The 10630-nt window shown below is 49.2% G+C and overlaps 1 pseudogene; it reads left to right on the forward strand.

The window, feature by feature from the left end:
• The first annotated feature begins 3319 nt into the window (after nt 1-3319).
• On the forward strand, nt 3320-5538 carry LOC124512382 (disintegrin and metalloproteinase domain-containing protein 29-like; annotated as a pseudogene).
• Nucleotides 5539-10630: the final 5092 nt, after the last annotated feature.

Raw genomic sequence — 10630 nt, forward strand, 5'->3', positions numbered from 1 at the left:
TATATTTGTCTTTCTCTGACTTATTTCAGTAAATATAATACTCTCTAGGCCCATCCCTGTCCTTACAAATGGCTAATGTCATTCCTTTTATGGCTGAGAAATATTCCAGTGTGCGTGGACGGGGTTATGTAGATATACCACGTATTCTATACCCATTCATCAATCAATGCATACTTGGGCTGGGTTGTTTCCATAGTTGGGCTGTTTGTGACATAGCTGCTATAAACACAGAGGTACAATTCCCTTAAATTAGTATTTTTGTATCCTTTGCGTAAATACCTAGTAGTGCATTTGTTCTATCGTAACGTAGTTGTATTTTTAGCTTTCTAAGGAACCTCCATGCTGTTTTCCATAGGGGCTGTGCCAGTGTGCATTCCCACCAGCACCTCAAAAAGGATCCCCTTTCTCTGCATCCTCACCAACACCTGTTGTTTCTTGTGCTGTTGAGTTCAGCCTTTCTGACCAGTGTGAGTTGATATTTCATTGTAGTTTGGATTTATATTTCCCAGATGAGGAGTGATGTTGACCATCTTTTCATGTGTTTATGACAATCTGTAGGTCACATTTGGAAAAATGCTTATTCAAGTCTTCTGGCCATTTTTAATAGGATTATTCAGTTCTGGAGTTGAATTTTATACCATATATAGAAACGTGAAAGACTCCACCAAAAAAAACTCCGCTAGCACTGGTACAATAAACCTGTAAATTTGTAGCATACAAAATCAACATATAGAAGTTTGTTACATTTCTATACACCAATAATGAAGCAGGAGAAAGAGAAATCAAGGAATCAATCCCATTTAAAATTACACCAAAAACCATAATATACTAGAAATAAACCTAAGTAAAGAGGTAAAAGATCTGTACTCTGAAAAGTCTGGGACATTTATGGCAGAAATTGAAGAAAACACAAAGAAATGGAAAAATATTCCATGCACATGGATTAAAAGAAAAATCATTGTTAAATGACAATACTATCCAAAGCAATCTAGACGTTCAATGCAAATAATTCAATTTCCTGTCAAATAATACCAGCATTTTTCCCAGAGCTAGAACAAATAACTCTAAAATTATCATGGAACCACAAAAGACCCCAAATAACCAAAGATTTTGAAAAAGAAGAAAACCTGGAGGCATCACAATTCTGGATATCAAGCTATATAACAATGCTGTAGTCATCAAGACAGGATGATACTGGCAAAAAAAAAAAAAAAACATAGATTAATGGAAAAGATTAGAAAACCCTGAAATGGACACATCACTATATGATCCACTAATCTTTGACAGAGCAGGAAAGACTATCAAATGGAAAAAGTCCCTTCAACAACTGTTGTTGGGAAAACTGGACAGCATGGTGAACTTGTAATGAACCTGGACCACTTTCTTACAGTACACACAAAAATAAATACAAATTGAATGAAAGACCTAAATGTGAGACAGGAAACCATCAAAATCCTAGAGGAGAACACAGGCACCAACCTCTTTGACCTTGGCCAGAACAATTTCTTACTAGACATGTCCCCAGAGGCAAGGGAAACAATAGCAAAAATAAACTGTTGGGATCTCATCAAGATAAAGGGAAAAATAAAATAAATCAAAACAGAGAGGAAGGAAACCAGAAGACACTCTTAAATACAGAAAACAAACTGAGGGGAAGTGGGGGAGTTGGGCTAAATGGCACGTGGCCATTAAGGAGGGCACTGGTTGAAATGAGAACTGGGTGTTATATGTATGCGATGGTTCCCTAAATTCTACCGTAAAATCAGTACTACACTGTATGTTAACAGACTTGAATTTACATTTATATAATACAAGAAAATTACATATATAGAGAGACTACCTCAAAATAGCAAGCTTCTGCACAGTGAAGGAAACAATCAACAAAACAAAAAAGCAACCTATGGAAGAAGATATCTGTAAATGACACATCTTCAGGGTTAGTTTTCAAAAATATAAGTTTTTTTAAATTGTTTTCAAATTATCAGTAGAGAGTGTGTCCATGCAGTTCAGCACACTGTTGTGTGAGAAGCAAAACTCGTGTCTTCCACTTTTATATTGCGGTAAGATCTCACTGAACATGAGACCCACACTCTTCACAAAATTTTAACCATACATTACAGTATTGTTAATTACAGGGGTAATGATGTGGAGTCCCCTCTAGAACTTAATCATCTTGCATAACACAAAATCATAGCCCTTGAGATATACTCCTCATTGACCCTCCCTGCCAGGCCCTGGAAACTGCCATTTCACTCTCCATTTCATTGTTATCAAAACCCAAATTTAGCTGCCTGTTGCTGGAAAGGTCAATGTTCAAAGTTTTAGTTTTGGTGGGAAAGGAATGTGAGCTATATTCAGAAGGCCAGCCACTGGGAAAAGGCAAACTCTTGTCCAATGCCAACTCTGAGGTTTCTCCCTGACCCAGGGTGTTTTAAAGCAGTAGAGGGTACTTAAGAAAGCAAGGGAGTGCCACAGACAATACCATCTTTTGATCATGGGCAGACTCCATGGTACAAGCTGCCAAAGTAACCTCAACTTCCCTGCATCTCCAGCTGAAGAGGGAACCGAACTACATGGGAGGAGATGGCCAGAGGCCAGGAAAGACCCACCATAAGGGATTAGAGGAGAAAACACCTGGGGCTCACACATGGTAGCAGTACTTTATGTTCTCCCCAGCAGGCCCAAGAAAATACTAAAATACAACCTTGTAGTTCACCAATCATCACTCAGAATACTGAGAAATGTTTTCCTCAGTGAACTCAGAGGAACCTTCAAAGCAAAAACCAAAAGGATCAAATGGCTTGCAAACTAATAGCCAAGGAGAATAAGACACACAAAACTACAAAGAGATTTTTTGCATCACCCATAAAGGTAAAATTGACAATGTTTACCTCCACATCACAAGGAAGCAAAAGCAGTGGTCTCTGAAATGAGAAAAGTAGTCATCCAAAGAAAGTGACCCAGCAGTACCACAGGACATGGAATTGGTAGAGAAGTTCAGGGTGTTATAACTGCATAGCCCATATGCAAGTAGCTGGAGGAAAGATTGAAGGTGTTGACTAGAGCCATGCCTCTGGGGCCAAATCCCTACCCATGTCCATGTGACCACTCTTGACCATGGCCCACCTGCCCCTCCCATATCCACCCCAGCTTAACTGATGTGCAAGGTCACCCAATGCCACACCATGGGACTGTTGCCTAACCCCACAGGTGGCCCCCAGGTGCAGGGTGCTGGCCACCTCGCACAGCCCTCTGTTCTGTCTGATGGTCTAGACCTGGCTTTGCTGAGGATCCTCCATTTAATCATTCTCATTGGCAGATGTCCCTGAGCAGGGGCATGAGGCTGGCAGAGGGCCAGGTCACCCTGAGGGCACCCCTCTTGCTGTTTGCACTCTGGGCAGTGCTGGCTCCTGTGCAGGGTTCTCAAGGGCATCCCTCATGGTGCTACACCTCCTCTGAGGTGGTAATTCCCAAGAAGGAGCCGAACCACAGCAAGGGCATTCAGATGTCTGGCTGTCTGTCCTATAGCCTGCGCTTTGGGGGCAAGAGACATGTTATGCACATGCGGCACAAGAAACTCTTTTGGTCCAGACTCTGCTGATGATGACTCAGGATGCTCAGGGAGCCTTGCAGGTAGACTACCGTTTCATGCCTCCAGACTGTTACTACCTCGGCGACCTGGAGGAGATTCGTCTTTCCATGGTCACAATTGACACAGGCTATGGCAGCCTTGAAGATATCATGAAGTTGGATTAACCTGCCTATGAAATGAGACCCCTCGGTGATTTCCAATGGTTTGAACACTTTGTTTCTCAGAGAGTCGCAGACATCTGTGCAATGGGACCTACTTATAACCTAGGATATAAGGAGGACAGGGGACCCCCTGTTCCTCAAGGAAATGCCAGTGCAGCCCCAAGGATCTCTAGTAAGTTCTGTTCATCCCATCACAGAATTTTCAAAGGACTTGCTCTCAGTTTCAAGACAATCTATAGTGTGTTAACCACGTGGAAAAGAGTGCCCAATTCCTAATAAGGCTAGTTAGCTTAATTGAGTCAATATTTCATGCTATTGATGTAAGTTATTGGTTTCATGGTCATTTATAGTGAGAGACATCAAGCTCACACGGGCAATTATGTGTTGCATCAGAGTCCTTTTTTCTCTTCAATAGTATGAGTCAAAGTATTTTCGATTTCTTAAAACACATTCACCCTTAATGTGATTTGAGATGGGCCCCATGAGGTTCATTGCACTCCAGTTGTATATTCTACATGCCATCGACCAATAGGTTATATGCCATCATTCTGAGTTATTTAGGCAGACATTATTTACTCTTGTCTGTCATAGCAACACATCAGATTGCAAGAAATTGTGGCTTGTGCATTGACACTGATGAATGTGCTTGCCAAAAAAGGTCCAACTGCATTAGGACCCAATTAACTGGTATAATGGAAGCTTTCAGTAACTGTTCCTTCATTCATATGCAGCACATAATGAATTGTGGAACAGGCAAGTGCAGGTTCAACACTGAAATGGTGCATTTAAATAAAAGCCTGACCCACTATCATTATGGAAACTACATAGTGGATCCAGGAAAGCAGTGTGACTGCAGCTCATTCAACCAGTGCTACAGCAATCTAGGCTGTATGCGTGATTGTATCTGAACCCCTGGGGGCAAATGTAATACAGGCAGATGCTATACAGACTGCGCCAACTCCACTGCTTGGACACCCTGCAGACCAATCCAAAATATACGTGATCTTCCAGAGTCCTGCCATGGGGTGACCTTGGCGTACCCTGATGACTTCCATATGCAAGATGGAACCCCGTGCACTGCAGAGGGCTGCTGCTATCATGGAAACTGCACTGACCACACTATTCACTGCCAAGAAAGCTTTGGCAGAAATTCTGGGAAAGGTGAAGATGTCTGCTATACCATAAATCACAAAGGCAGCCGACATGGACACTGCAGAAGACCCCGGGGAATTCAACGCTGAACCTGTTCCCATACAGGCATGCCGTGTAGAAGGCGGTAGTGTAGAAATGTCACACATCTCCCTCAGCTGCAAGAGCATGTTGGATTCCATCTGTCTGAGATCCAGGGTTCTGATGTTTGGGGCTGGATTCACATTGTAGCACAGGAACGACCCAGATTGGTCATGTGAGAACTGGTACTTCCTGTGCTTCTGGAAAGTTCTGTCAGGATACCTACTCCAATGGCAGTGGGGCTCAGCTGAATTATGACTGTATCCCAGAGAAATGCAGTCACAGAGGGATGTGCAACCATAACAGGAACTGCCACTGCCACATAGGCTGGGATCCTCTATGGTGCACGGACAAGGCACTGGTGTGAGCACAGACTGTGGAACCCTCCAAGAAGAATTCAGTGAGCAAAGTCGTGAATCCGTGGTATATCTCAGAGTGGTTTTTGGTCACATTTATGTCATAAGCGCTGCATTTCTCTTTGGTGTTGCCATAAATATCAGAACTATAAACACAAAAAAAGTTAAGGAAGAGATTTTTGGAGAAGACAATCCATAATTCACCCTCCAGACTCCTGAACAACTATAGACAATGCACCTGGTGCATCTGTAAAAATACAGTAATGAGGCAGCACAGCTGACATCCACGTTTCCAAGGGTCCGTGGGAGACACAGGGGTCCTCAGGCACATCACGGCTCTGACACCAGGTCTTTCATGGGTCACCGACCAGCACTCTGAAATAAAACTTGAAAACTGCATGCTTGTGGCCTTTATGTAGTTTTTAAGCCAGTAAGAGCCCAAACTGAGCCTTAGTTTCTGGGAAGAGAACCTGAGAGTGCAGCTGTGTCTTGAGCAGAAGTGTCTGGTTCCAGAATTAAGAGAAGTTGACACAAGGCCTTTTATGGGCAAATTCATGAGTTTTCTCCAAAACCGTGCTCTTGTGCACTGAACATTTTCTCATTCTCCAGTTAATCTGTCTTCCCTCAGTCCCAACATGTGTTCAGGATAATAGAGGGCTACCACCACCCATACTGCCTGTCCCAAACTGGGGTGTCTGTGGGCTGTGAGGGAAAGGGATGGGCATTAGGTTCCACCTAGCGCAAGCTGTGCCTCCCTGGAGACAAAATTCCTAAATGTGGGAGACTGAGACCATGAGGCTGAAAGGAGCACCCAATGAAATCAATCATAAAGGTAGGCACAAGTGCCTATGGATGACTCTGTGAATCCCTGTTCTCTTTCTCTTGCCTACCTTTCAGTGAGTTTAACTGTAGATAAGAATCCGCCTAGGATACCCACTTTCGTTTTCCAAGCACCTTCTAGAATAACACAGAGGTGAGCCTGTGAAAGTTAGCGAATTCAGCCCCATCCGCTCCCAAGAAATTCTGTACTTGCTACCCTGTTTTCTATGTCCTGATCATTGGGAATTTGGGGTGGAGGCCTGCCCTTCCCTGGGTCCTTGTGCCCTCTTGTTCTTGGCTCTGTAAGTCATAAATCCTGTGCTTCCATTTCCTTTGTTGGGGTGTACTGAAACCCCACCTTCAGTCACAAGGGGCCTGCACATCTCATATACCCCAAGCAAGAGCTCAGATGCCTAGGGAGCTGCCTGTCAACCCTCTGTGACTGGCTTTTGCCACTTCCTTCAGCAGGTCACAGTCTACATGTTCTTAATTCAGTACAGAAGCTGAGGTCCCACAATACATTTATCCCCAAGGATGGGATTGGGAGCCTAGCTGATGCCCCCCTACAATGCCTTAGACCTAAGAATGGCCCACTCATTTCTCACCCTCACGTCTCAGCTGCTGTGGGAAGGAGCTGGTGCTTGCTGGTGGTGTGTAGCTTTGATTTGGGCTTATGCCAGGTGTTGCCAGAAACCCTCACCCTAAATTATCAGTGCCATAAAAGGTCAGACTCCCTGCAGAGACCAACAAGCAGGCACAAGTCTGGGGGTACAGGGGTGTGTATTTCCTACTCACCTCCAAAGGAGGTGGACACCGAGGACAGTGTTCCTAGATTAGTGTCGAAGAAGACACCAGCTGATTGGTCCACTGTGTTGTGGCCAGCACCGTGCTGTTGTGCTTGATTAGCCAGCCCTAGCTAGTGATGGAGGCAAATCTACAAGGAGCATCATGGCACCTAGGGTGGAGGACTTGGCCAAGGCAAGCTCCCCCTAGTGGCTGGAATCTTCGCTGCTGTCGCCAATGGCTCCCCACCTGTCAGGTATTGGGTGGGACACCTCAGTATGGGAGGCCACAGAACACGAGTCTGGGAAGAAATAACTTCTATCCCAGATTTTCCCTGTCACGATCCACTACACCTACATGTCCAAGGACCAGCGTGAGAGACAGAAATGGTGACAAGCACTATACCATCATGGAAATGCAAGGCTTCCTAGAATCATTTGTCCAAAGGGAGGGAGACAAGGACATTGATTGGCTTTTGTGGGTCTTCATCATTGGCTCCGAGCTGTTGCTTACAGCACTTGACATGCTGCAGCTGACTGGATTGGTCCAAGACCGCCAAAGTCATCATTCACTGAAAAATTCAAAGTATCCACAGCCTGTTTACAGAGACACCCTAGAGGAGCCTCCAGGCTTTTCATTGTATCAAAAGACCATGACAAGCACACCAAGGCATAGGGCAGGAGACACAGACAAAAAAAAAGGGGGGGGTGAAGACTCTGAGGAAGACGCTCCCCAAGCCCCCAGAACCCACAGAGGTAGGAAGAAAGAAGCTCTGATTCCTGGGACTTGGATTTTTATGGCATGGCAGCACAGGCCCACTGGGAGAGGTCAAGCCCAGGTGACGCCATCCAACTCTAAGATAGACTGGGGACAATTCAAAGAGTGTGGGGTTTTTGTTTTTTGTTTTTGCCTTGTGTCACGAGCCCAAGATCCCTTGACCACTTCCAACCTGGAGGACAGGCCCTTGACAACACAATCTAAGGAGTTCTTCATGAAGGACCTCTCTGACCTTAAGGCTGTGCCATTACATTCGCAGTGGGGGAACAGGACAACATGGGTTCCTGTCCACGTGACAAGAACCTGATCTCAGGACCCACTGTGGAGACTTCCGGCGGAGGAGGGCCCGCGTCCATGCCGACCAGAACTGTGTTCGTCAGGACCCGCTGTGGAGGATTCAAGAGGACTAGGGCCCACGTCCAAACCCAGAAGAACCTGGTCTCCACAGGACCCCCTGCGGAGGATTCGGGAGGACTAGGGCCCAGGTCTACACCGACAAGAACCCGGTTTCGTCAGGACCCGTTGCGGAGGATTCGGGAGGACCTGGGCCTGCGTCCACACAGACAAGGACCCGGTCTCCCCAGGACCCGCTGAGGAGGATTCGGGAAGACGAGGGTCCGCGTCCAAACCGACAAGAACCCAGTCTCCTCAGGACCCGCTGTGGAGACTTCAGGGAGACGAGGGCCCGTGTCCACACCGACAAGAACGCGGATTCGTCGGGACCCGCTGTGGAGACTTCGGGTGGACGAGTGCCCACGTCCACACGGACAGGAACCCGGTCTCCTTAGGACCCTCTGTGGAGACGTCGGGTGGACGAGTGCCCACGTCCACACGGACAAGAACCCGATCTCCTCAGGACCCGCTGTGGAGGATTCAGGGGGACGTGGCCCCGCGTCCACACGGACAAGAACCCGGTCTCCTCAGGACCCACTGTGGAGGATTCAGGGGGACGTGGCCCCGCGTCCACACAGACAAGAACCCGGTCTCCTCAGGACCCGCTGTGGCGGATTCAGGGGGACGTGGCCCTGCCTCCACACTGGGGGACGTGGCCCTGCGTCCACACGGACAAGAACCCGGTCTCCTCAGGACCCACTGTGGAGGATTCAGGGAGACATTGCCCCGCGTCCACACTGACAAGAACCCGGTCTCCTCAGGTCCCACCAAGCGAGGAGCAGGGGAGGAGAAAGCCAGGCCCCGGGAAGAGCAGCTTCCGGAACCTGGAGGCTGAGGGGGGCGCTGTTCCCCAGACCCTGGGGGAAAGGACCCTGCGCGGCGTCGTGCAAGGCGACACTGTGTCCCCCGCGGGGCTTACCTCACCGGCGCTGGGCGGTGGGGTCGCGCGGCCATGTTCCTGCTCCGCGCCCACTCGGTTCCCGCCGCTTCCTCATGCGGTTCGCGGTCCGGGAGCGGGGTCCCCTGGCGGAGCTTGCAATCCCGCCGCTCTGGCCTCGCGGGTCCCTTCAGCCTCCGCGCGGGGCGGGGTGTCCCTCCCGAGTCTGCGACGGCGCCGTGGGGACTTCGGTGCGACACCCCGGAGCTGCAGGTCGCTCCGGGCAGGACAGACGTGCTCACGGGGTCGGTTCCTCCGCGGCCAGGAGCACAGAGCAGCTCTCCGCCCCCGGGCGCCTTCCTCCGTTTCTGTCCCCAGTGCCCTGTCCTGGGACAGCAGGCCTGCCACCTCCTTGCTTACATTTCCTCTGGGGCACGTCGTTCCTTCTGCTGCGGTTGGAAATGGCACCGTCTCTTCCTTTCTCTTTCCGACGGGTCGTCAGGAGCGTGCAGACGTGCACGTGGTGTGTGTGTGTGCTGATCTCCGATCCTGCGAGTGTCCTCGTTTCTCCTTCCGTTGCCCTTGGAAATCACGCCGCCAGTTACGTTACCAGCAAAAGTGGGTTTATTCAGGAGTAGCGGAGAATGGCCATCCGGGCCCAGCAAGCTGTGGCAAAACCGCGGCCGGGTGGGGAGCACACCGAGAGGAACGCTGTTTCGCGGAGAAGAGGAAGTTGGGAGGCTGGTTTTGAAGCGAGGTCCGCAGGAGGAGAGCAGGGCTGCAGGGCGAGCAGGCGCCTCCCGGGCCCGGCTGCAGGCGCGGTGGGTTTCCTGTAGGGGCCGCAGGGCACGGCTTCCCCTGGCGGGGCCTGAGCCTGGGGCTTCTCCCTGCGGAGGGTTCTAATCTTGGGTCTGTAGCGGTGGGTTGTTCCGGAGCCTGACCCTGGGTGCTGGGCTCCGCCTTCCAGCCTCCCCTCCCCGCCTCGAGGGTCCACTTCCGTGAGATGTCCCTTCATTGCTTTTCGCAGTTCTAACAGCTCATTAGTGGCGTCTTGTGGACAACCGGAATTCCAAATCCCACTGCTTCCGCTGCACCCAATCACGTGGCCACCAATAGAACCTCCCACGTGACTCTGGCTCACGTGCTGCCTCCTGCAGGGCCCGTGGCCTCTCCGCCTGGGTGAGCTGGGTCTGGGCGTGGGCCTACGTCACAGCGTTTGACCCCTCTCTTGCTTCTGTCATGTGGGGCTGACACGGTTGTTTGGAGGAGACCTTTCTCTGTGATTTCAGACGTGCAGTGAATGTGTCACAGCAGCGCAAATACACTTTACCTGAACCCTTGTTTCTTTTCCGCGTTTGCCACTTCACATGAGATACTTGGGTGCGTTTTACCCCAAACGGGGACGCCCTCCCGAGAAACCACCACAGAACCCCAAATGAGGAAATCCCTGCGTTTCCACATTAGAGCCCAGACCACAGGCCCACTTCAAGAGTCCCCACCTGCCCCACTGTGAAATGTCTTTTCCCATTCTGATCCGGTTTCTTTTGGGTAAGTGCTCCTGAGACTTTCCCCTGTCTGTGTAACCTGGGGGGATTTAAAGAGCAAGGTGGTTCCTGGGGCTCCTGGGGTCTCAGTGTGCTAA

The sequence above is a fragment of the Lynx rufus genome, unplaced genomic scaffold (assembly GCF_022079265.1).
Source record: "Lynx rufus isolate CCGP_SWC_20201006 ecotype Redwood Valley unplaced genomic scaffold, mLynRuf1.p SCAF_17, whole genome shotgun sequence".
NCBI classification, from domain to species: Eukaryota; Metazoa; Chordata; class Mammalia; order Carnivora; family Felidae; genus Lynx; species Lynx rufus.